Here is a 20756-nt window from a genome sequence, read left to right as displayed (position 1 = left end):
GAGAGTGCGAAAGCTGGCTTGAAACTCAACATTAAAAAAACTAAGATCTTGCATCTGGACCCATCAATTCCTGGCAAATAGAAGGGGTAGAAATGGAAGCAGTAACAGACTTCATTTATTTGGGCTCCAAGATCACCGCAGATGGAGACTGCAGCCATGAAATTAAAAGACGCTTGCTCCTTGGGAGGAAAGCTATGGCAAACCTAGACAGCATATTAAAAAGCAGAGACATCACCTTGCCAACAATGATCCGCATAATCAAAGCTATGGTTTTTCCAGTAGCAATGTACGGTTGTGAGAGCTGGACTGTATGGAAGGCTGAGTGCTGAAGAATTGACACCTTTGAATTGTGGTGCTGGAGAAGACTCTTAGGAGTCCCTTGGACTGCCAGAAGATCAAACCAGTCAATCCTAAAGGACATCAACCTTGAATGCTCATTGGAAGGATTGATACTGAAGCTTAAGCTTAGATACTTTGCCCACCTAATGCGAAGAGAGGACTCTTTGGAAAAGATCCTGATGCTGGGAAAGATTGAAGGCAAAAGGAGAAGAGGATGGCAGAGGATGAGATGGTTAGATAGCATCACTAAAGCAATGAACATGAAGCTGAGCAAACTCTGGGAGGCAGTGAAGGACAGGAAGGCCTGGCACAATATGGTTCATGGGGTCACGAAGACTTGGACATGACTTAATGACTGAACAACAACAACAGACTTCCAGCTCTAGTTCCCTGAAACTGGAGTGACACTGACCTGGCTCTGAGCCAGCTGGGAACAGATACTTTGCTTATCTGTTTACATAAGAAAGACAAACAACAAAGACAAAATGAAGCTGGTTCTTCCCTTTTTAAAGGCTCACTTGAGAGAGGAAAACCTTCTCACTCTTGATTGGTCATTCAAGGCTTTAATTTTTCGTTCTTCAATGGTCTCTGTCCACTATCTAGTTTGACAGGTTAGATTTGACAAACAGATCAAGTTTAGGTTTTCCTTTAACTCTTTTGTGTCTGAAACTCTTATGATGGGATATTTTCTTCTTCACCACACCACGTGCAAATCTCACCTCATGTCTCCCTATGTGTTACTGATGGGAAAGCATTTCCCATGACTGGGAGCAATAAGAAAACAGGGTCCTGATTATGGGGAGGACTGTAAACATTTTGTCAATAAGTTTACAATTTTTCTGCAGATGTTTCTGCTGAATGTGCGCAATTATCTTTTGTGCTGAAGGTGATTGCCAGTTTTCTTTGAAGGACGTTACAGAACTTCACAGTTCGAATCTCTTGGTACAATATCAACAAGATATTGTTCCCTGACCTAAAAACAAATGCTGTCCTTGGGTAACAGAATTGCCCCCTTGGGATTCCCTTAAAGTGACCCAATCTGTTTGTCTTCATGAATGAACGTTGGGAGAGAGTTTGGACTATAACAGAGGAAGAACTACATCTTTTTGCTGGTTTCATTAAGTGTCATTTGACATTATGGGTTGTGTTTTCCAGTAATTAGGTTTCTAGTACTGTCATAGAACTGATGGAAGGGGCAAGATCTGTGTAGCTTCCTTAAGAAATTTTAGTATAATCTGAATGTTTGGCAGATAAAACGGTGGGGGGAGTCTTGCTGAGCTGAGTTGGAATTGTTGAATCCTCACATTTTATATGTTTGGGACTAAAAAAAAAATCCTAGAAATCTCACTCCCAATGAATTTGTGAATAGTGAATCTGAAGCCAGTTCATACCTAAAAGAATTGAAAAATATAATGGAAAAGGCAAATATAATTTATTTATTTTCTAGAAATAAATTTTCTAGATTTTCTTGATATTTGCAGATCATGAGTAGAAAGAGTTCTGTGAATTTGGAGTCAAGGCCAGAGCACAAAAATCAAGGTATCTGTCCTTATCTATTAACTGACAAGGTGAGTGAGGTAAGCATATTTGTCTGCAATTATAGAGTCTGTGAAGTTTCCTAAAGCACTAGAATCCATTGGGTCTTGCAATTTTATTGCCTGAAGAATTTATGAGTATTTATGAGCCTGAAGAAGAACAGGAAGGGCAAAATGCTGATGCAAATAATCAGCTGCCTGGTTCCACTTAATTTCTGGGTGTCCTCACCTTCAAGCCTGGGACTACCCATTTCTCAAAAGGCCAGCTCTACAGCACTTGGGGCATCTGCTTGCAAAATGTCCTTCCTTGTTCCTCAAATACAGCATTTTGCCACTACCTCAGACCTGGGGTAAGTGAGTGATGGAGTATCAGACTATTCTGCAAAATAGTCAGATTAACCACAATGTAAATACAGCCTGTGTGTGCACTGATGCTACTTTTCTTGCAGATAGGGAAACCCTGCTAACTCTGAACTGTATGGGTTTAACACCTGAAGTCTCTGAGTAGCAGGCAAAATGTGGGGAGGAAGAAATGAAAGAGAATAGTGGCATCTTTTCCTCCCACCTCTACTTTGTCACAAGTCCTGGAATCTTTCAAGTATTCCAAAACAGAGTTGATTAATGCAACCAAAGTTTCTCAGTTGCCCTACCAAATGAATATGCCCCATAGTTCATCAGACAAGCCCTCTGGTTGACAAGACTTGTTCATCCCAGTCCACTTTGTGAGCTAACAATTAAAAGACAGCTAAATATGCACTCACCCAACTTTTAACTTATGATAAGCACAGGATCTTGGAGTTGACTATCACCTGTTTGGAAGAGGATCATCAAAGGCATCCTTCAGCCATGCTATAATTGTCCATGTCTGGGTTGTTTGGTTGCAGAAATGGGTTTGAGTTGCCCATTTTTCACTTCTTTGGTCAAAAGGCAATCATAAATTCTGCAAAAGAGAGATCTGTAATAAATTATTCAGGTATAATGCACACTGTGTTAGAGAGGTCATATATTTTCCAGGATTCCTACTGCATTATCAGGTAAAGGGGTAGATGTTTGTGGTTGAGAACTGCAGTGCTGCAGCTGTATCTGCTACTGTAGTGTTGGCTGGGTCCTGAGCTTGTGAGGAAGGCAGCAGTTTTGAGCTAATAAATTAATTGTCTAGGTTAATTCCACCATTCAGGACCCCACCTGGTTCTGATGTAGTCTTATTTGGTTCTAATAAGATGTTGACAATTTGATCCACAGTCAACTGAGTCACAAGACAGTCAGAAACCATGCTCTGGGTCTAGGAAACTTGATGCCATTGAACTCTCCATAAAAGTGGAAGTAAGGAGTAGCTGATTTGCCATGAGGTTTTACCCAGTTCAGTACTTAACTAGAAGGCTTAATATTCCAGAAGAAAGCTTTGATAAGCTACTTTGATTGCAGACACCAGAAAAGCCCTAAATAATAAAGAAAACTATTGCAATTCTAGGATTCAAATCCTTTGGGCAGCAGTTCCACAGTTCAAGTCCTATCTCACAACACATGGACAGACTTAACCATAGTTTCAACTGGGAAACCGTCAGCATCTTAGACCAAACTAAGTCCAAAAATGCAAGGGAATTCCTGGAAATGGCAGCTATCAACAGGCATATAGAGATAAACAACATCTACACACTATTCAAAAGAGACAATAAAAAGGAAACAAAAGACCAGAACATCTCCTCACCAGCAATCATCACCCAGATAAGCAGAGATTAACCCCAAGATTATCACCAGACATACAATCAAGCAGTAAACAATACCCTAATCAAGGCAACTGGGGGAGGGGGGGAACCACACACACACACACACCAATACTGGCAGGGCATGCCACTGTATATAAACAGAGAGCAAACCCCACTCCATTCTAGCACTAAAGATGTTACCTAGCCAGGTAAGAAAATATTTGCAAGAAAACAACCAAGCTCAGAGAGCCCCAAGGACTCCACAGTTCAACCTTGAGCTATACTCTTCTATGTCTTGTATACACCTCAATATTTAAATTTCCTAACTATATGGAAAATTGATATTGCAGTCATGATGAGGTAGCAACAGTCACAGCATTCTGAACTTTCAGTAGTATTAATGGAGATCAGCCCGAAGAGATGGAAGAACCCATTATCCACACCTGGACAATATAAGATTGGTATTAGTTGAAAGGGGCTTGTATGAGTATGGATATATTTTAGTAGGGATCCTCAATGAGACCAGGAAACATGATGAACTAGGCTTCTGATTCTGGTATAAGGAGCCCTCTCAATATATGTCTTTTCTCATCCAGTACCTGATACCAATCATATAAATGTGAAGCTTCATACCACAAGCTCAGTTGGCCTTTTTGAAGGTCAAATGTCCATTGATAGGAAGGCCTGAAGAATAATTATGCTTCCACATAGACCAGTGGAATAATTAGCCACTAATTAGTTTCAGATACATCGTCAGACACATCCTATCTGATTTTAATATTTAAGTTTCTTTTAATTAAAAATGTGCAGTTAAATGGGAAACGATGTGCTACAAAGCAAGGCACCAGCTTCTAGCATCATATTATGTACTTACTTATTTTTCATTTATATAAGACATGCTCTGAACAAACAGACCAATCAGTACGCATCCTTAGAAAATAAAAAGGGTGAACGGCTACAGTCCAGTGCTTTTCTGGAAGTCTGCCAGATGAAAGCCCAGAAAAAAAGCAAAGATGAGAGCAGGTCAGGGATAAAGGGCACCTTCTGATGAATGGATGTTTGTAGCAGGCCATTCATGAATTGGCAAATCACTATATGTCAGCCATTTTGTACATTCTCAAAAGATGATCCAGGCCCCAAATGTTTGGCCATGCATGCCATTTAGCTAGCCCTTTTAACCTATAGTATCCCCAACATAATCACAACAGGTCAATTCTTCATTCCCTATAGATTGTATCATAACAGCTGTAATCACTCACTGTTTTCTCAACATAAGACAGGTAACTCCGGTCAGCTGCGCTCCTTTAATCTATTCAATTTTTTGAAAATTAAAACTAAGGGCAATAAAACAAAATTAAGTAAAGTTTATTGTTTAACTATGTTCTTTCTCTGGCAACTCATCTAAAAGAAAAATCCGAAAGTACCAAATAAATCAAGTGGTAATTCTCATAATACTCCAGGGTTTTATCATTATGATGTTTAATTCATGATCTATGGATTTGGCTGAGATAATGATCCCTCTCTGAGCTGTTATTTTTCTACTTTTATTGTTGTTTACTTGGGATCTCTTAAAAAATAAAAGACGCTAGTTCTTGGTAAAGGGCTCCATCTGTTTTTAAGCAGCTTCCAGAAAGCTTATGTCATGATCTTTCCTGTTTTTGTTTTATTTCAGGAGTGTTATCTGTACTTTCTTTAAAATAAGTGGATTGTAGTGGTTGCCAGGGCTAAATTTTGGGGTAGGTGACCCAGGCAATAGCCTGAGGTTCTACGTGTTAGGTACAGTAATTATGGCTGGGCTACCTATTCAGATATTTATGCAAAGGTTGATTAAATGATGTGAGCAATTATATATGGTATGTATAAATGTGGATTTATGGAGCATAGCAAGCAAATTCATTGTTCTCCATTTAGGAGAAATCATGTGTGAATATTGGACCAAAGTTGTGCACTGGGCTGTAAAACAAGGGGCATTTCCACACAGCCAATGATCCTCTTCCTTCCGCTGTACTTTTCTGTCACTGCAGAAAAGTTCTCAGGGCTTCTTCCCGGGACCACAGTGAATGAGGGAGGAAAAACAGCTCATCCAACTGGATAATGGGAGAGAAGGAAAGCTGGTCTTTAACCAGCCCTCCACCCCAACTTTGCTTTTTTCTTTGTGTTTTCTTTCACAGTGATGGGGAAACAGCAACAAAGATACCCCTCTCAGCATTCCTGAAGACAAGGAGGGAGTTATAGTGTCATGGGTTCAGGTAACCCAGTAGAAATCTTAGGAGACAAGACTTCCTGCCACTGATAAGTCCCTTGAACCAGAATATGTACTACAAAACTGTTTATGCAGTTTCTTCTGGAGCAAGAGGTGTTCCAAACATTCACTGGTTTAGCTTCTCCAGCCTCAGGAGATTCCCACATATTGATTTTTAAAATATTTTTTCAGTAATTATACGAATGAGTGGAAGGACATGTAAATGACTTAGGCACCATATATTTTAATATGATTCTGTTAGCTGCCTTGCTGACCAGAAGCAATAAGGACTTCTTCTAGACACATAGAGATATCTGTGCAGAAATCCTCTTGAACCTGCACACACAAAAAGTCTCTACCCATGCAGTAATCTTTAGAGATGGAATGTTGAAATACTCCTCCATCCAATTATGGGCACACTTATTGTTTTCCTCCTGATATATTGATGTTTCAACCACTGCTACTGCCACTGATTTTCTGAAAGGATCAGAAAATGAAAGTCCTCTCATTGTTTCAGCAGTTCCTTCTCAGTGATCTTGAAGCCAAAACTGCAGTCACAGTACTTCTTATTTATGTACATCTAGGAGCGTTTGTATGCTCAATATCACCTTGGAAAATCACCCTTCTGCAAAGTTTAGGAACACACTAAAACAGTATTTCCAAGTCCTCACTTTTGTGGACTATGATATCCAGTTCCTTCGCATTATAGCAGAAAGTATTTGTGCCTCTGAACTTACGAGAACTACATCAAATGACTTGTTACGTTGTGCCTAATTGGATGAGGACATTTAAAAGTCTCATGGAGGCAGTTTCCCTAATACAAAGTGCTAACTTTTTATTTGAACAATCCTCACAATTAAACATAATCACCCTTGCGCACTGAAAGCATTTCTCCAAAGATGACTTAAGCACTAGAAGCAAAGGTTGTTTGCAAAAGGCCACACAGGGCGAAGGCCAGGTTTAGAAAGAAACTTAGAAAGGCATTTCTGAATTTCAGTGCTGTATCAGACTCCTAGAAATGATTGTTTCTGTAGTGGTTATAACTCCAACCAGCAAAGCCAAAACAATCAAGGATATCTTGGCACTGACGCCTGTGGATAGTTTTAGTGTTTTTATTCTATATTGTAATCGGTGGTGGACCAGACATCACATCTTTCAAGCCACATACATGGGGTTTTGTACCACAAAACATTGGCTAAGTCTACAGGAAGCTAAGCAAAGAATATGTACATGGTAATCTGAAAATTAAAAAGCCACAGTTTTACAAACATCATATATCAGATTTATTCCTCAAATAAGTATCACTGAGGTTGTTCTGTTAAGGCCTGGAAGATGATGTGAGAGAAATGATGGAAGATTCTACTCAGTACCTCATTGTTGCCTACTTCAATGTTATTTATTTTATCTTCAACTTTGATTCTACTTTCAATGGTAAAGTTCCAGGGGGTGATTTAGGACCAATATAAGTAACAATAAAAATAGAATATTGTGGGGGACGGGGGGGGGGAATAGCTAATAAAAGCAGTGCTTACATAACTGAAAGATTTTCAAATCTGAAAAATAAATTATCTGTGTGACAAATGAATAACATTTAGTCTCCAGGTAAAACAGTTCCCTTCCCCTTCCCCCAGTTGAAATGCATAAAGGATATTCCAAAAGCAACTTGCCTCAACCAAGCAAGCTCTCTTTTCACACACAATTCACTTGAATTTATGGTATCACTCAAGAGAGTACACCTGGAGATGACCTCATTGCACAGGCAGGTTGACACAAATCTACTATAACAGCGTCCCAAAGCTCAGCAAGTCTGTTTGTCTTTCACCTTTCCCATACTCTCTTTCTGGACTTTCCATCATATTGCTTATTGGAAATGGGAATAGAGTGATGGGTAGGTAGGTACTGGCTGTATTGCCAACTCTCCCAATTGTCTGAGATTTTTCAGCAGGTTGCACCTGGGCCGGTGCTTGAGTCAGGCTAGCTGCTTGGTTGGCAGTGGTGGTAAAGCCAGCAGGACACACATAATAGCATGCCACCTGCAATTCCAGACATAATGAACAGCAATTCATTCATTAGATTTAGATCCCGCCTTTCCTACAGGAGCTCAAAGCAGTGTACCTAGTGCTCCCTCCTTTTTTCCTGGCAACAACAACCCTGTGAACTAAAACTAGTTTGGGCTGAGAAACAGCGACCAGTCCAAAGTCACTCAGTGAGCTTCCATGGCCAAGGGTGGAGTAGAACCTCAGTCCCCCATCTCCTAACTCAACATCTCAACCACTACACTACATTATACCGGCAATCAATCAATCAATCAATCTTAGTAGCTACTAATTGTAGATAAAATACAGTACATGCAGGTTTTGTTGTATATATTTTTGAACATCTGTGGCAAATTCTATAAACAAGGCAAAGAATAAGTTCAAACCATTAGCCTTTATTGTTTGCCTAACCCCTACTTTTAAGTTAAAAATACATGCTGTTTTTTCATCCATTAATTTGTTATGAGAAATGATGGTTTTTATTACCAAACATATTTTGGAAAATGGAAGATCAAACCATAAGCATTTTGAGAAACCATAAACTTTATCAGGTGGTCAAGAAATTGCTTGCTGGTTATTTAATACCACAGAGTACCACCAGATTGTCCTTTCTAAGGGGCAAAACTTAGAATTAAATTGCCCATGACAAATATCCACCCACATTAACCACTGGACCACACTGGCTTTCTTAGGCAAACTTCTATAAATCCTTACTTCCCACTGAGTTAGTTGTTCCAATTAATTGACCATGGATATATAGATCTATAGATATCCCATAAAACATTGGTGCTCAAAGTTTGGCAGCAGTCCAGAAAGAGATAAGTATCAGTTATTCACTGTGAAACTTGGTTAAATCAGAGTAGAGATAAGGCATTCAGCTACAGCAAACTAGTAATCATCTGGAACTAAGGATTTCAGTAGTCCTTCTGTAAGTTGTTCCACTTCTACAATTCCAAGAAAACTCTTGGAGCTTTGAAATGACCATGTATTATTCTCCAAGTTAGGAGTTCTGGAACTTTCTGCTGTGCTGATGGGAGTGTGGTAGTAAAGTTGTATCATCCTTCATTACCAAGAATTATGAGGAGGGTTGGAAGTGTAAAGAGCTTTTTTCTCATGCTGGATATTAGAAAACACTGCTGCTTGTCGGACCTTTTTATTTTATTTTATTACTGGGGTTTCTTTTAAGGCCATTTCTTCGGCATTTTATCTGGGTAAAGTTCCTGTAAGAAAAGAACCAAACTCAGAGAACCCCAAGGACTCCACATTCAACTCTGAGCTACACATATTCGCCTCTATTGGTAAAGTTCCTGTATTCAGGATGTCTTACTGTTGGTGTCTAATGGTAGAATTTTAGTAATAAGTGTAAAATGTTTGTCTAATCTGAAGTTACAGAAATCTGATGCTAAGGATGCCCAGATTAGTCAGTTTTACTTTCTCCCACATTCATTTTTCTAAAAATAATCTGATCTACTTTCCATCCTGCTTATGAAGAAATGATAGGCATTTTAGTAAATGCCTTTCAAAACATAAAAAGAAGAAATTTCTCACAAACACCCAATCTATGTACCACTGGAATCAACATTCACACAAAGCAAAAGGAGAGTCACCTTCTGACTCTCCAGACATGCTGCAATAATGGTTGTAATTTCGATAAACTGAAGTTCAAAGTAGACAAAATCAAGGTACGTTTGATGGGCAGTCATCCCTATAAATGTATGCTGTGGAGCAGGTTATATTCTCCCTAAAAGATTAGTTTCAAAGTTCAGAGGGCTTTGTAGGTCTGCCTTTCCAACTTTGATTGATTTGCTAATACGGACTTTCCCCTACTAGCAAGTTACAGTGTTATCTGGCCCATCCTTGAGTTGGCCAAAACTATATTGGCATGAAATGTGCTGTCCCATTGCCAGTCCCCTTCTTGCCTCTTTTTGAAGTCATTGCCCTTACCTGACTTCCCTCCAAAGAAATGGATTACAATGCCTAACATTTATATTCTTTGAGGATGTCCTTGGACATAGTCAGCATAAGAGGAAAACTACTACTTCAACTCCATTATAGCTAAGGACAGTTTGTCTCACTTATGGGCCATAAATGAAATGAAAGTAATACCACCTGAACACTGAAGGGGAAAAAAATCATGCCAGAGTATTCTGATAAGCTCTTGCCTGATTACTGCCATACACTTTGGACTGTATTGGCAGGTGACCCAGAAACTGCAGTTCATCCAAAGCAGAGCTATTAAACTATTCACGATGACTAGCTCACTTATTATGGCAGAATTTTATTCTCTTGTCCATTTCTGGCTTCAGTTGACTTTTAAAACTTTTTATTATTTGGGGCCATATTATTTGAAGAATCATATCATTGCTTCTGTGTGAGATCATCAGAAGTCCTTTTTTCAGTGCTCTTGTAAGTGGATATTTTAAGCCATATATCATGTAATTGTAAATGATACTCTTTGAAATTAACCAGATTTCCCATTATCTATTGCCTGATTTAAATTTGCTCTAGTCTCTCACCCATTATCTTAATGGTTTTACTGCAGTTTTATTTACTTGCATTTTTATTCATGTTATTATTTTAAATTGCTTTTACTATTTTCTGCATATCACCTAAAGAATAATCAGATTCTGGCTTCCTGATTATTATAATAAGTCAATAAGCTAGGAAAAAAATGTGACTTGTGGTCCTTCCAGACTCATGACTCCTGCTTCAAGCCTCAGGTAAAAGCCATAGCCTTACCTGGGCCAGGATGCCTTGACATCAGTGACAAATGCCTTCATCAGCACCCACTTAGACTATTACAATATGCTATATGTGGGGCTATCTTTGGCAAAGTTGCAGCTGGTACAAAATATGGTGGCTAAATCTTCCACTAATGTAGAATTAGACCTCTAATAAAATCACTGCATTGGTTGCCAGTAGGCTTCCAGGCCCAATTCAAAATGCTGTTCATTCCCTTTAAAGTCCTATATAGAGATGTACCAGGATAGATCAGGCTTGTGTCTTATCAGAATTGAATCTCCCTGCCCAGTCCAATCATCTAGAGAGGGGCAGCTGGAAATCCACCCAAAGTACCCAGGGACTGGGCATGATGGCAGGCCTTCTGTGTAGGAGCCCCCACTCTGTAGGATACCCACACCCAGAAGGACTTGCAACCCCCACCTTATTGCAATACCATAAGTAAGTTAAATCTGAATGATTTCAGCATGCCTTTGGCCCCAGCGGATTGATTGTGGATAACTATCTTGAGTTTTGGTTTGATATCTGATATTGATATTATTTTTATGTGTTGTTTTCATTCAGATGTCGTATGGAGTCCTTTGAGATTGTGGTGGATTATAAGTACCAAGGAGGGAGGGAGGGAGGGAGGGAGGGAAGATAATAGATATCAAATGGAAACATAGGCACACTACAACCCAACCTGGAGAGCCAGTTTGTTGTAGTGGTTAAGGCATCAGGCTAGAAACCGGGACAGCATGAGTTTAAGTCCCACTTTAGGCACCAAGCCAGCTGGTTGATCTTGGGCCAGTCACTCTCTCTAAGCCCTAGGAAGGACGCAATGGCAAACTGCCTCTGAAATCTTACCAAGAAAACTGCAGGGACTTGTCCAGGCAGTTGCCAGGAGTCAACACTGACTTGAAAGCACCAAAACAAACAAACAAACAAAGTGCAGTAGGTTTAAGGAGCAAAGGTGCAAAGCAAGTGTGTGCATGTCACATTTCTTGTACCATTCATGTATAAAGCAGAGTTGGGGGGTTGACTCTTAAATTAAATGGAATGGATGAGGAAAGCACAAAACCACCTTCTTTCCAGCTTGATATCATGGATGGAATCAATGATGTTGATTTTTCCATGCCCAGTTTAAGAAATGTGGCTTGGAGAAAAACATCTGAAACTATGTTGTGCAGCAATGTGAACTACCCCCTTTTTAGATGGGAATAGGGAAGAATGTGATTAATTACTATTCATGTGATTCCTTTCCTGCAAGAGAAAAGATGGTCTGCACCTACTGGGCGTCCTATCCCCATCCAGAACCAGCTCCTCCTTTTTTGTGAATGAGGCACGCTAGCAGTTATTAGGAAAAGGATAAAAAATAAAGCTGCCAATAGCATCATTTTTTTTTTTTTATCTGCACTCAGTCGTTACCGACTCTGCAGTGATTGCTTTTAGACGAGTCCTTTGCAGTTTTCAAGGCAAGATGTTTTCGGAAGTGGTTTGCCATTGCCTCCTTCCTAGAGCAGAGCCCAGCTGGTGAGCGCAGGAGGCAGGGTTTCCGTTGCTTCGCACCTTTTTCGGGCGAGCGCGGCTTCCGCACTACCGGCAACTGCTCCCGACTCCTTTTGCAAGGCGCTGCCAGCATTTTTCCTCCCACCGGAGTGAGGGTACCCATTTATCTTCTCACATACGTTTTCGAGCTGCTGGGTTGACAGGAGCTGGGGAGGAAGCAGGAGCTCACTCTGCTGTGCAGAGCTGGGCTCGAACCGCTGAAGTGTCGACCATTTCTGGCCAGCAACTTTCAGCGTCATTAAGCCACTGCGCCACCACGTCCCCCCAACAGCATCATGCCTTCATATAAATTATTAAGATAGAACCATACTTGGAATACTGTGTACTGTTCTTGTTGCCCCATCTCAAATGGGAAAAAGTGCAAAGAAAGACAACCCAGGTGATCCAGAGTTCTCCCCAGTTGTGTTAAGAAAAAGTTCCCCTCTTCCATCAAAATGTTGGCTAGGAGGAAGAGATATTGCAGTGGGGGCAGTGGCAGGAAGTGTGACCCTGCCCATTCTTTCTTGAACACCAGTAATTGAAGGAGCAACAATGATGGAATTGGATTTTCATTTGGCTGAACTATTGGTTTCACATCTGTTTTCTCTCTAAAGAAAGCTTTGGGCCTGTAACATCTTTAATACAAAGGCTAAATATCTCTAATACAGAAATCTCAAAAACTACAAACTATAGTTCCCAGAGTGGAAAAGTAAAAAAATAGCCTACCTAAATCTGTAGTGTAACAAAGTCTTTCTTGCATCTCCAAGCTTCTTAGGGGCACTGAGAATTTTGCCTTAAGCTCTTTCTTCCATAGCAACGCTGAGGTGACCTAAATAGGAAAAATAATGTGGAAAATATATTCTCCCATAAGGCCCTCCCCTTCCATGGCCTTAATTTATTGGCCCCCCAACTCTCTTTCTTTTCCTTTTTGTTTGGGTTCAAATTCACCCATTTATTTGGCAAGCATTATAAACACTGTACTTCAGCAAATGTGTTTAGCTTCAGTATATGAAAATGGTCACAAGTTAATGTGATTCTGCCTGGCAGTGTTTCATATTTGAAGGGATACACACACACACACACAAACACACACACACACACGCTAACATATAAATGTATACATACCTCTTACTACTGCTTTCTTTTTCTCTTTTCCCAAGTCCTTTCTCTTCCCTCTGAAATTGTGACTAGTTTGCATTTGATGATCAATATCCCCTTTTCCTTCCTCTGGTTTCAGTGTCTCACTTAGCAGTCTTAGACAGATAGTGTCCTGACTTTACCTTACAGCTTCTCTCCCTACACATTCAGTTCCAACATACTGTTTACATGAAATGCATTCCCAGCATCACGCCAGTCTTTACCAACTCTTTCCATGTGTCTCAGTATCATTCCTTCTCTCCAATGTATTGCTATGTGGGTACATGTATTCAAAATAGCTAGGACCTCAGTGAGTAATAGCCACAAGTTCTACTATTTTTCTATTTATTCAGCTGGTCATCTTCTTGTAGGACGGCTTTTTTCAACATTGAAGAAATAGGGGGCAAGTTATATAAGGGTGAAATAAAAATATGCCTTTTGCAAAAGTTCAAGCATGATCCAGAAGGACTTCCTTCTTCAGATAGTCTCCACTTAACAAAACCTAAGGCTATGCATTATGCTGTGGTTCTTCAGATGGTGGAAGAAGTTCAATCGTAGACAAGAAACCTGTTCTGCCATGGTTTGTGTGTTGGAGGTAAAAGTGTTCTCTAAGCATTCCTGAGCACCTGAATCTAACCTGAGCAATGATTAATGAAGCAGCTTTTATAACTATAATAGAAAAGGAGATTTATTTAAAGAAATGCATTATAGAGATAGGCAAAGGCTAGCACCTAATGAACTATATCCTGTTAGGAGAAGAGTGAAAGAGCATCTACCCTGTGCATGCATGCTGTGGAACAAAGGCAGAAGGAAGTGACCTGAGATTAGCAATCTCTTAGAGGAAAAGCAGAGTGACAAAGAGGGGACACAGAGTAAATCTTTAATTCTCTATCTATAGACACTGCCCCTCGTGGTCAGTAGGTCATAAGGTGCTGAAGAGTCAGTATTATTCAATTTGCACTTTCAACATTGTGGTTGTGAAACAGGACTTCTGGATAAACAGGCAAAACACAAGGTGACTGTTGGTGCTCTCCATGGGATATGGCATTATGAAATATCAGCTTTGGCAGTTTCCCATAACAAAGTTAATTGTTTTACAGAATTTCAAATAGACAATTACTGGGTTTTTCCCTCTGACATTGCAAAATGGTAACTTCTAAGGATGAATTTTGGCATTGGATGGCAATTACCAGAGGCAAGAAAAAAATGCTGTTTCTTACATGCTTTGGGAAAGTCCAAGGTGGGTCTTTTTTCATGCAAGGCTCCACAGGCATAGATTGTCTTATAATGGGAAGTTCCTGAAGCCTGCTGGAATGTCAGGAAAACATTGCAGGAAACAGTGTTCAAAATTGGAGGGATAAACTGCTGAAATGGTCCACCTTCTGTGTTTAAAACACACTCATGAATATACAGTGTTCATTGTTTAAAAAATTAAAAAATAGAAGATATGTTACAGATGAGTTTCAGCTTTGCACAAACATGCATACTTATAATTCTAGAACAGTACCAGTTTCAGTATTAGGGCAATGACTCTGTCCCTCTACATTCAGTGTTTCTTCTTTTTCTTTGTCTTGTTGAACTGACTGCTAGGAGTCATTTTAAAAAGTCAGACCCCTCTATTAAAACTGCCCTACCATGTCTAGAGTGACACTTTGCTGAGATATTGATGGAATAGTAGAAAACTGCTGATTTTGGGTCATCACAGTCAGAGAACTCTCTGGAGACTATCTGAAGGCTGCATGTGGCTACCAGAGTTCTATACAGATCACTCACATACTATGAATTTCAATGCATCAAATCAGAGCTATAGCATGTTTCAGCTCCAGTTCCAAAAAAGTACTTTTGAGCATTTGGGGGCATGACCATATCACCTGTCTGCAACTCTTTAAAGCAGAAGAATCATATCCTGGGATCCTGTTGCACATCCCAACACACCATGTCTATAGTGCAGAAAAGTGCTTTGTGGAATAAATATTTCCAATAACACAGGAAGACAGATACAACCCAGTAAAAAAAATGAGGATGTGTGTATTTGCCAGTTTGACAAATCCTCATTCCAACTAAGGCATTCAGAGACTGAGTCTTAAAAAATTCACATAACTTCAACGTTTATAAGAATTTTTTTTATACTTTTTAAAAATATCACTTGAGGGTGGTGGACAGTCACCACCATGTGTTTTTCATCTTTCATCTGATATCCACTAGAAGCAGCCATATCTGGAGCAACTAGCATATTATAAAACATATAGAATTATGTAATATATTCACCTTCTCCAATAGATGTCCTACATCTGTAGTGAACTTTAACATTTCCAACACATCTGGAAGGCACTAGATTATAGAAGGCTAAAGCATACAGAATAAACCTATTCTCTATTATAAAATGCTCCACACCCAAACATCTGAGCATTTAATGCAGGAAAATGTTGACCAAGAGTAATACTCAAACCTGATCTCCCACCTGTATTATTGGTAGACACAATTGCATGAACATTGTATCACTATGTGCGGTTTTTTTTCCCTGAACAATTAAATAAGTTCCAAGAAGATTTCTGTACCAAATAACTGTTTCCACTTTCAAGATCTGTGAAGATTTTGTTTACTTATCTCCTTTTGCAAAAGACCACTCCTATTTTTTTCAATGCATCCCATTATTCTTGAGTCATGACAAGCCACACCATACATTTTACTGTGTCCAACCAGCAGCACAGTATAGGTACACCTCATCAGTCTGATACAAGCATCAGACCCTACTCAGTTCATACACAACCTGTGACCAAGGGCTACTTGCTTTCTTTTGAATAATATGGTTCAGAGACGCCTTCCCCAAATTGCTGCAGATGTAGTATGTATCTTATATGTGTGTTAGAGGGGGAGGGGCAGGCATGGAGGGAAAATGCTAAATACATAAGGACGAATCATAAATAGCTAAAAACACCAGATTGACTCTAGGTGCTTACATGAGTACATCCATGCAATTTTCTTGGCAACAGTATGGAAATATGTTGATATGGTCTTCTTCTGGACTTCTTTAATTTTTAAAACTTCTAAAACTAGCCTATAGCCCTGGGATTTACTGGTAATCTCTCAATGCACTATGATTAATTAATTTTAATATGATTTAAATTAAAAGAAATCAAGTTTTTGTCATAGTCCTTCCCACTTCTTTGTCCTTGCCCCTTTTTGGATGGTCATCCAAACCATGCCCCTCAAAGACCCAAAGCAGCATTTAGCTTGTCTACCCATTCATTAATAATGCCATGTCTCTGTCATTGGTATTTCAATCCTCCTGAATGAGGCCTCATGCTGTATGAAAAGGCAAGAAGACGAAAGAGTGGGGGCTGCTGATCAGCCCCAGAATAGCTCTAGAGAAGTCTCAGATGTTAGCTCTTGCGATGGATATTATTGTCAGAACTCTGGATGGCCGCTCTGGCTGCCTTCAGCTCAGCAGCAAAACAAGAGCCAGTGGGTCAGGCTATGATTTGAGTCCCATTAAACAAACAGCCAGGATGATATTTATTGTTAGGGTCATAAATGAGCAACACAAAATATTTTGATGTAAGTGAAGCATTTGCCAAGACAAAGATTGAGGCACATAAATAAGATTTAGAGTATTTTCTAAGTTTCTACATCTAACAAAAAGAGATGCAACAACAAAATAATAGAACAATTAGAGAAAACTTTAGTATCAAAAACATTGTTTGCTATTCTCTCTTCTTTCACAGTATAAATACCGAAGGGTGGCCAAATGTCCAATACCTCTGTGCAGCATCTTCTTAGCTAGTCAGATTTTCCATAGTAAAACCTTTCCAAATTTTGGTAAGACATCTGCCTAATGTAACTATTATCCTTAGCTGTTATTGTGCTCTTCTCTGTCAAACACTTTACACAATAAAAGCATGATGCATCCAGTCTGATAATACATTCATATCTTCCAAATAGGAATTAATTTTATGTGGTAACATAATAATAAATATTATTAAAGATCGGATGGATGAGGGAGGGATTTTTGTTATATACACTGAGGTTAGTATCCTGCAAAGCAACAAATATATATTTTACATGCCAACAAAATAGTAGTAACAGGAGAAGAAAAAAGGGAACAGCGGTAGCAAGGCATCTGGTTTGAAAAATTCACTTCACCATGCATTGGCACCAAGATCATAAACTGCATATTCAATAGAGCTAAGGGATGGATAGATTTCTTTCAACTATCTAAGGAGTCATCTATATCAGTATTTCTCAACCTCAACAACTTTAAGATCTGTGGACTTCACCTCCCAGAATTCCCCACCCAGCATGCTGGGTGAGGAATCTTGGGAGTTGAAGTCCACAGATCTTAAAGTTGCTGAGGTTGAGAAACACTGATCTATATAACCTTCCAAACTGGTGAGTTCATTCCTTATTGGAGCTGCCTCATGGTGGATTAAAATTGTATTATTTTCTAGCTAGTGCTTAGTTAAGTGTGTGCTGCTTTTTAAATAATCCCCTAATTATAATATGTCCATTCTCCAAGGTTTCTCTAAGCCAAAATGCTCACGACATAAACTCAAGAAGAAATTTGGGAAGAGTCCTGAAGCTTACAGGCCATCTTTGCGCTACGTTATTTGTTCTAATGCAACCATTACTGTGCATTTTTCTTTGTTGTGCTTTTTTTTCTTTTAAAAAAAAAGCTGGTTTATAGGCCAGAAATCAAATCACTGTCTTTCAATTACTGTAAAAATAGTCTATATTAGCCATTCCTAACTTGGCATCTTCTAAAAATGTTGGACTACAGGTCCCAGAATTCTAAGCCAGAATGACAGAAGTTCAAAAACCACGCAGTCTAGAAGTTTTGGGAAATGTTACCTAATGCGTTGGGGAAGACTGGTTCATACTGTAATTTGTAAAAACTGAGCACTTTCAGCACAGCATTTTCCACAAAAGTTTCTTACATCTACATCAAAGAAACTATGAATAATATGTTACTTCTCTCTCTCTTCTAGAAAGAAACGAAATGTCTCAATCTTGAAAATGTTAGTAACATACAATATTGGAAATAAAAACAAAATATGTGATAAATGGCCTCAGTTATTACCAAAATAACTGAGCTGGAAATAAATGTTAATTGCGCTCTGCATGTACTTCTCTTCTGATTTATTTGGGCTTACTTTAGATTTCTGAAAAAGCACTGGTCAGATAATCTCTGAATATGTAACCAAGATGTCAGAGTATGTGAAGGATTTAAGGCCAAATGCCAAGCCAAATACACTAAACGTGGAAAACAATTGACTGCAAAATGTGGGTGCCAATATTAAAGCACCAGTATCCATATTTATAGCCTGATTCCTAGTTGTTAATTTAGCTGTAAGCCCCAGTCATTTCAATGGGTTTTAAGTTCTGTTAAAATAGCTCCATTTAGAAAAGAAGCCCTAAGTCAGTCCCAAACACCTGCTTTCTTTGCAAATGGTTCTACAGGTCCCTCAACATATGCAATATGTGCCAATGTTCTTTTAGCTTGGCTGTGGCACAGCTCGATTTGTAATAGGGAACTTGGGTTTGGACAATTTTCTCATTTCCAGGAACTTTTGCTTTACTTTGCCTTCTGCTGCCTGAACCCAGAACTCTTTAGTAGATTTCCCAGGCAACTTTATCAACAAACTCAACTTAATCCTTCTTTTCTATTTCTAGTCAACAATATCTCTGTTTGGTGGCAGTTTTTTTTTAAAACCCTCTGGCTTTATTTTGCCTGCTTAATAAGCAGTGGGCACCAAAGACTTGCCTCATCCAGTCTTTTGGGCACAAGGAAACTAGTGTTCCTTCCCTGAACCTCTCTTCTCCCCATATAGAAGTATCACACTCCCCACATAGAAGTATCACACGATTGTAGCTCTCGGAAGAAGACCTGGCAATTTTGTAGGCAGGTAGCTTCCCCCTCATACCAATAGTTCAATCATTTTGTAAAACAGCCAGACAATATGCACAGTATGTACTGAAAATGGGGTATGGGGCTACAGTTTATTCTGGGAATGATGGAATTTTTATTATTCCAGGTGTTGCCCAGGAGACAGGGCCCTTGAGTGAATGACAGTTTTTTGCACTCATTGGAGGGAGTATTCATTGATTCATAGTATTCCATGATTGCCCTTGGTGAAGATGATTGCTCTGGAAGTACTGAAGTGAAATCCATTACATGGACAAACAGTTTGCAGGATTTGGGAAATGGAAACAGTGCAGGGTGGAAGTATCCTCTATTTGAAGCAAAAGAGAATCCACCTTGTCTTCCTATCAGGAATGTTTTTCTGTTGTCCAGCCAAAATCTATTTCCATTTGTAATAGTAATATATAAAACTCTTCTTGGCTGGAGCTGTTTAGATAAAAAGTCAGTAGCCAACTGTTAGGGATTCTGTAATAGTGGATTCCTGCACTAGGAAGAAGGTTGGAATCACAGGCAGCCACTTGAAGGCACAGTGATATCACGCACACCATGGCATCATTGCACAAATGATACAAATGATGTAATCTACATCAACTGTGTTGTGATGCAAATGACCTGTCATGCCTGTGATGACATCTTGACACTTGCCCTTCCACAGTCCACCCCCCCAGGCACACACAGATAGACTATAAGGTCTCCAAGGACCCTCCCAACCCTTACAGTCTAATAATAATTTAAAATTGGAGTAGCAGTTGGACTAGCAAAAGAGAATAGGAAATAGAAATCAAAACAAGATGGGACAGAATAACAGTAAAACAGTGTTTACTAAAATAAGGTGAGATGTATTTATCTAGATTTATTATATATCCTTGCAGCAGTGAAACCTCTGGCATTGATCAGGAGAGGCAAAACTTCACATTAAAGTATGCTAAGGAAGGGCCCTGGATGTAGTAGTGATTGCTAAGTGTGTATTTCATTGTGATGAATCCAAGCTTTCCCACATCATTTATTTGCAAAACTATTCATCAGGCATACCCAGACCAAAACTTACCTAAATCCTCACACCAGGCTGATTTTCCCATGAGTCTTCCATTAAACCAGTGCCTTAGGAATCACCTATAAGATACCTGATCATGTCATTCAAAATCTGATTGACCCATTTGAGTTTCCCTCCTTGAAGGCTGCCCAAGACTTCTACAAAAACCTTTTGTTTAGGGAATTTGTTTCAGCATGAAGAGCTGGCAGACAGTAAAAATAGTCCCAGCAATAAAGCCTGTAGGATCCTCAAAAGATAAAGTTCCAGATGCATTTGAATAGCTAAATATGAAAAATGATGCACAGGTTATAAATGTTGCTTCCGAACTATTAAATGCACTCTGTTCTCCACTTTCAGGAAAGAAATCAAGATACTCTTTTTCAGCGAGAACCTTCTCAGTTTGAGCTAATTTAATAGTGATTTCATAGTTTTATGATATTTTAAGTGTCAATTTATTATTATTGTTATTGTTAGTTTCTTTGAGCACTCTCTAGTAGCATGAAATCAATCAGTCAGTCATTCAATTTTTAAAATAAATATTC

General features: G+C 39.2%; 2 long non-coding RNA genes across 2 annotated transcripts in view; one reads left to right on the top strand and one right to left on the bottom strand.

The window, feature by feature from the left end:
• Positions 1-17883, top strand: part of LOC148214702 (uncharacterized) — a 37400-nt gene extending 19517 nt beyond the window's left edge. The window contains exon 3 of the long non-coding RNA XR_015797710.1: positions 17778-17883. This is a non-coding gene — a long non-coding RNA (uncharacterized LOC148214702). The remainder of the gene's footprint in view (positions 1-17777) is intronic.
• Positions 2724-13566, bottom strand: LOC112542622 (uncharacterized). The gene is made up of 3 exons (XR_003086305.2): positions 13250-13566; positions 12851-12953; positions 2724-2814 (listed from the first exon to the last, which is right to left on the bottom strand). It is a non-coding gene; the product is annotated as an uncharacterized LOC112542622 (long non-coding RNA).
• Positions 17884-20756: the final 2873 nt, after the last annotated feature.

Source organism: Python bivittatus, unplaced genomic scaffold, assembly GCF_059951505.1.
Source record: "Python bivittatus isolate LINGU-HERP-01145 unplaced genomic scaffold, Pbiv_v1 ctg000580_np1212, whole genome shotgun sequence".
NCBI lineage: Eukaryota > Metazoa > Chordata > Lepidosauria > Squamata > Pythonidae > Python > Python bivittatus.
Note: the sequence above shows the minus strand (reverse complement) of the source record. Positions and strands in the feature narration are given on the sequence as shown.